The following is a 6,000-nucleotide window of genomic DNA, read 5'->3' as shown; positions in this document are numbered from 1 at the left end:
ATTTTGCGTGCTGTGCTTGCATTTAAATCGTCAGTTTTTACTATGTGGTTGCAATCGCGGGGGAGGATACTGCTTCATAGTATTTATGAGGGTGCCCACCTGCTGGACATTTTTTGTTACCGGAAGAGTGGCAGTGCTGATGACTTCAGGGTGGTTACTGCAAGATTCAGGGACTCTTAAGGCCCTTCTAAGGTCCTCGGTTGCTTCACATTCCAGGAGATAGTGAAGTAGTGGCTTTTCTGTGATTGTTTGACAGATGAGCAGTCCCCGTGGTGTAGTGGTAAAACGCTCGCCTGGCGTTTCGCGAGTGCTTTGTTCTGGGTTCGTATTCTGGCCGGGGAAGGCGCACAACCTTGACTGTAGCCTCTGTTTAACTCAACAGTAAAATTGGGTACCTGGTTGTTAAACGATTTGGCGGGGTCATATTCCGAGAACATAGGATTAAGGACTTGGCCGAAATGCTACGCGTGCTAGTGACTGTACAGGAATGTAAGAACTCTTGAATAAAAAGAAAGATGCATTCCCACTTTCTGGGTTCACTAATTTCCCCAGTTGCATCTGTAACCTAGACGTAGTCTGTATAACAGAGCTGCTATTTCCCTGTGGATTCCTTTCGGGATATGTAACCTGTCTAACTTGGTGGCCTTAAAAACTCTACTACTTACAGGCTATTTACCAAGAGTGCTACTTCTTGGGTGACTTTATCTTCATTATCACATTATCGTAATGTATCGACACTACCGTAATGTAGTATACCGTAGTATACCTAATTATTATGAATTACATAAATATACACTTGCCCTTGCCTTCTCTAGGTGGCTTAATCTTCATCAATTAAAACCGTCTTGTCACTAAAGAATGAACTTTGTAGTTACAAACATTTATATCATTAAATTACTATTATTAATTTTAATACAGCTCAATTAAAAATTTGGAAACGTTTGTAATATTTTGCAAGGAATAACATAAAAGGTTTGGTTTTAAAATTACTCATAATATTTTGTTTACCTGATTCGTCGCTTAGGCGATTCTGGTATATATCAGCCTGGTTAGCTAAATAACTAATAAATTTTGACAACCAGAAAAAGTAGAAATACTGAGTTCTGGTTTATTACAAAGAAATTTATTTAATTACAGGAGTAAAATTTAGCAGGGTCGTCGTGTTCATTTACGCTCGTACTATATAGTTTACATTGTTGTACTCTAATACTTATTTTAATTTATTGTTAGTAAAAGTTTCCTCATTCTGTTTCGCTGGACCCCAGAAATGTGTTGTTAATTTAGGGGCGACGGCGATCGTGGGATTGGATGCGCCCCGGCTTACCCATGTAGGGTTAATCGTGAAACCCGGAAAGGGTGAAACGAGTGACACCAATCACAGGAAACTAATATGCCTCGCGGCAAAGAAACGCAGCAGGCAGATGATTGGGAAGCCTCAGAAGTCCCTCAGGGTGACAAGTACCGGTCTGCCACCCAGAGGCTTAGGGCCCGCGCAGGAATATCCGTGAAAAAAGTACCGGCCTCGCCCCGTACAAAGAACACTGGGTAGCAAAACCAAAAACTCGGCCCCCCAGCTAAAACGCAAAAGTCATCCAGTGCCCCTCGGAAATGCAGAAGCCAGCCGCCCACCACGACTGAGGGCCAGGAGCCCACCAAGACCCACCAACTCCCAGTACCTCTAGGCCAAGCCGGCGCCGGACACCGTCACCCCGCCAGGAGAACCAACCAGGACACGTAAAAAAAATCCTACCAACAATCACGTGACCCATAGCGATATGTGCGCCAGGCGTCGTAAAACAGGACCGTGAAATAGGGATGCCAAACGGCAGTATCAAATCCAATTCGCGAAAACAAAACGTGATCCGGCGGCTTCCAGGCGGAGAAGGTGTCCAGACGTCCGCTCTTCGTCAAGGTTGAATCATGTTTTCATATATCTGGGGGATGACATGGTTCTTATTCTATGGAGGAGACGGTTTAGAACCATTCTCTCGAATGTTTTGCAAATGCAGCTAGGAAGGGAAATTGGGCGGAACGCATTATCTTGATTTAGCTTGGGAATTGGAATGATTATACTGTTGGTCTAAGAGATAGGAGGTTCCCCAGTAACATAGGATGTACATGAATGTAAGAATTCTTGTATATATAAATAAATAAATAAATAAAAATTCTGTGACTGGATCAGGGGAAACAATTATCTTACTTATAATCGTAGCTTTTCTTTGAAATATTCTTTCTTGAACAGAGGGCACAACCGTTTCCAGTCTTAGAGTTTCAAGCCTGGTCCACATAGGGGCTCCTAGGGCAGCTCTCATAGCATTGTTTTGCGCTGCTTCAAGCTTTTTACACTCATGTTGTGATAAGCTTGTGATTGCAGGTGCGGCACACATTCACTTCAAACAATCTACAACTTACGGGCTATTTATGCCTGTGCCACCTCTTGTGTGGTTTTATCTTTACATCACATTACTTTCGGGCTATTCATGCCCGTGCCACCTCTTGGGTGGCTTAATTAAATTAAATTAAATTTAATTTTGTTATTCAGGTAAGGTACATACATACAAGGTAAGATACAAAGTTGATGGATTTATAGATAGAGCTAGTACATACAATGCCTAAAGCCACTATTACGCAAAGCGTTTCGGGCAGATAATCTTTATCAATTAATCAATCATCACATTACGGACACTACCGTAATGTAGTATATCGAATACATACCGTAATATGCTGAGTTATTATGAACTATATATATACTCATGCCCGTGCGACTCTGCATGGATGCCTTAATCTTCATCAATTAAATCTGTCTCGACACTTAAGTATGAACTTTGTTAGTTCCAAAATGTATATAATTAAATTATTATTATTAAAGTTAGTGCAGTTCAATTAAACGTTTTGAAAAATATATAATGTGTTGCAAGAAATAACATAAAACATTTGTGTTTAAAATTACTTAAATATTTTGTTTACCTGATTCGTTGCTGATAAAACAAAGTTATATCAGTCCGATAGCTAAATAATTATTTTATTTTTTACAACCAGAAATAGTAGAGATACTTAGTTCTGGTTCATTATAAAGCAGAAATGGATAATTAGTAACGGCGTGTTCATTCACGCTTCTACTATAAAGTTTACGTTATTGTACTCTTACATTCATTTTAATTTATTGTTTAATAAAAGCTTTCCTCATTCTGTTTCGCTGAACCTCAGAAATAAAGCGTGTTTATAATTCAGTAAATAAATATTAAGTGAGCTGTGTATACGGGGTATACGCCTCGTGAGCTTGGTCGACGTCATAACTATGTACTTAGATTGAAGGTTACATATTTCATTGGGGCAAAAGTACACATCAAGACACACACACAGATCACACTAACGTGATGCATCAAATGAACAAATCCACAAGGGCCGTGACGAGGATTCGAACCTGCGTCCGGGAGCATCCCAGACACTGCCTTAATCGACTGAGCTACGACAGGGTAAAAAGGGTTGAAACCAAAGTTCTACTGAACTTACTTGATCCCGTTTTACCCTGTCGTAGCTCAGTCTATTAAGGCAGTGTCTGGGATGTACTTCAATTTTTGTACTCTTGAGAAGGAAATGGAAGAATTAATTCTCCAAGGTTCATTTTATTTGGCCTGACGATAAGAATTGCGTTTTGTTAACTCCTGTTAACGTTGTTCAAGGTAGAGTAGGAATTATTTCAAATTGATTGATGAAGATTTAGCCAGCCAGAGGTGGCAGGGGCATGAATAGCCCGTAAGTGGCAAATGTTTGGAGTGAATATGATTACGGTCGCCTCAGCAAACGAATTACAAATTGTCTTGCTGCGTGATAGTCTTGCTTGCCCGAAACGTTATGCGTATTAGTGGCATTTAGGTATTATATGTACTAGCTCTATCTATAAATCCAACATTATGTTTGTAAATCAACTATATGAATGTACTTTTCCTGAATAAAGAGTTATTTATTTATTTATTATATGTACCCGATGATGAAGTGAAGGTGATTAGGTGAATGTAATGAGGTGAATGGGATGAGGTGAAGGTGATGAGGTGAAGAATCACCTCACTTATAGGCCCTCTGTATCTTGTCACTCTCCTGCTTACATGACGGCTGGTGCCGTATGTTATATGTTCTAAGGGGGTAGAAATAGCCTAAGCTTCTCTATCCCTTTGAGATGTATTTCTTTCTTATCTCAATAAACATACTTGAACTTGTTATATGTTCTGCCGTGGTTTGGTTTGCTTTATGTGTAATGCCTTGCCGATGTCCAGTCTTCTGTTATTGCTAAAAGAAAAGGGTTTTTATGCAAGGTATGTTGGTGCTAAATATAGCCAAGAGGGAGTGTCGGTTGAAGGAGCTTAAGAATGTCACCAGACAAGCAGCGGTCGTATACCAGTTTTCTTATGCAGGGCGACTGAGCACCTTGGACAATCTCTCTCTGGTTTGGGAGTGTTCTCTCGCTGTCAGTCTCTCAGCTGCTGTACTGGTAGAACTTTCTCTTGCTGTCTGTCCCTACACTGAGAGAGGGACTGCCACCCAACACACACTGCTGTTGTGTTGAAAAAAACCCTCCCTCTATTATTCTCTCATTTATCTATATCACAGTATCAATATATCGCCGATGCAGAATTGAGATGTCACGTGTTCTATTCGTGGGTCCTCTGTTAGGTTATAGTCGGGCAGCTTAGGACATCGTATTTGTGACAACTCAAAAGGACGGGCTGATGCTCATCCTCTCGAGCGTTCACAACGTCGCTAAACTGGTGTACTAAATAGCCCCGATTATGCAGCCCTCTGACCATGCTTTGGGTGACGTGGATAGGGACGGCATGCAGCAAGGTCCAAAACTTTACGTAGATGTTACCTTAACTAGTTACAGTGATGGCTTTTAAATAGTTTTATAAAATGAGTAACAAGTTAGTTGATACAGAGACCTTATTATATTTTTGTAAATTGCGGGCACTGCGAACTTAGAGTGATGTAATCAGTGTGCATTGAGACCTCTATGAGCTGCAGGTACACTGTTCTAGACAAAGAATTGTGTTGGGCTTAAAGCCTAGCTATCACCCTCTGGAGAATTTTTAAGGCCACTTCAGTCGCTTATTGACCAGCCAGTAAGTATACTTATGACTTATCTAACTCTGGAGAGTTATTAAACCGACCACGATAACTTACTGAGCAATCAGCAAGTATATTTAAGCCCTGAACATTGTCTGAGACTAAGGGTAAACTCTCAGGTTTATCACATCCCTCGTCACAGTGAGATCAGGCTGCTGTAGCTTGCTAAATCACCTGTTGTAGCTTGCTAAATCAGGCTGCTGTAACTTGCTAAATCAGGCTGCTGTAGCTTGCTAAATAAGCTGTTGTAGCTTGCTAAATCAGCTGTTGTAGCTTGCTAAATCAGGCTGCTGTAACTTGCTAAATCAGGCTGCTGTAGCTTGCTAAATCAGGCTGCTGTAGCTTGCTAAATCACCTGTTGTAGCTTGCTAAATCAGGCTGCTGTAACTTGCTAAATCAGGCTGCTGTAGCTTGCTAAATCAGGCTGCTGTAGCTTGCTAAATCAGGCTGCTGTAGCTTGCTAAATCAGGCTGCTGTAGCTTGCTAAATCAGGCTACTGTAGCTTGCTAAATCAGTCTGCTGTAGCTTGCTAAATCAGCTGCTGTACCTTGCTAAATCAGCTGCCGTAGCTTGCTAAATCAGGCTGCTGTAGCTTGCTAAATCAGGCTGCTGTAGCTTGCTAAATCAGGCTGCTGTAGCTTGCTAAATCAGGCTGCTGTAGCTTGCTAAATCAGGCTGCTGTAGCTTGCTAAATCAGCTGCTGCAGCTTGCTAAATCAGGCCAGGGAAGAAGGTACATTCATTATCCCTTCCAGACTTAACTTTCACCGCCGCCTAGTCGCTCTCCTGCTACGCGACTTGACATTTAGGCGCAGATTCTTGAATTTAATATTAAGGCATAATAAGGAGCATAATCATATTTTTATTTGATTAAGAACAG

The sequence above is a fragment of the Procambarus clarkii genome, chromosome 75 (genome assembly GCF_040958095.1).
Source record: "Procambarus clarkii isolate CNS0578487 chromosome 75, FALCON_Pclarkii_2.0, whole genome shotgun sequence".
Taxonomy (NCBI): Eukaryota; Metazoa; Arthropoda; class Malacostraca; order Decapoda; family Cambaridae; genus Procambarus; species Procambarus clarkii.
This window is presented reverse-complemented; position numbering follows the sequence as displayed.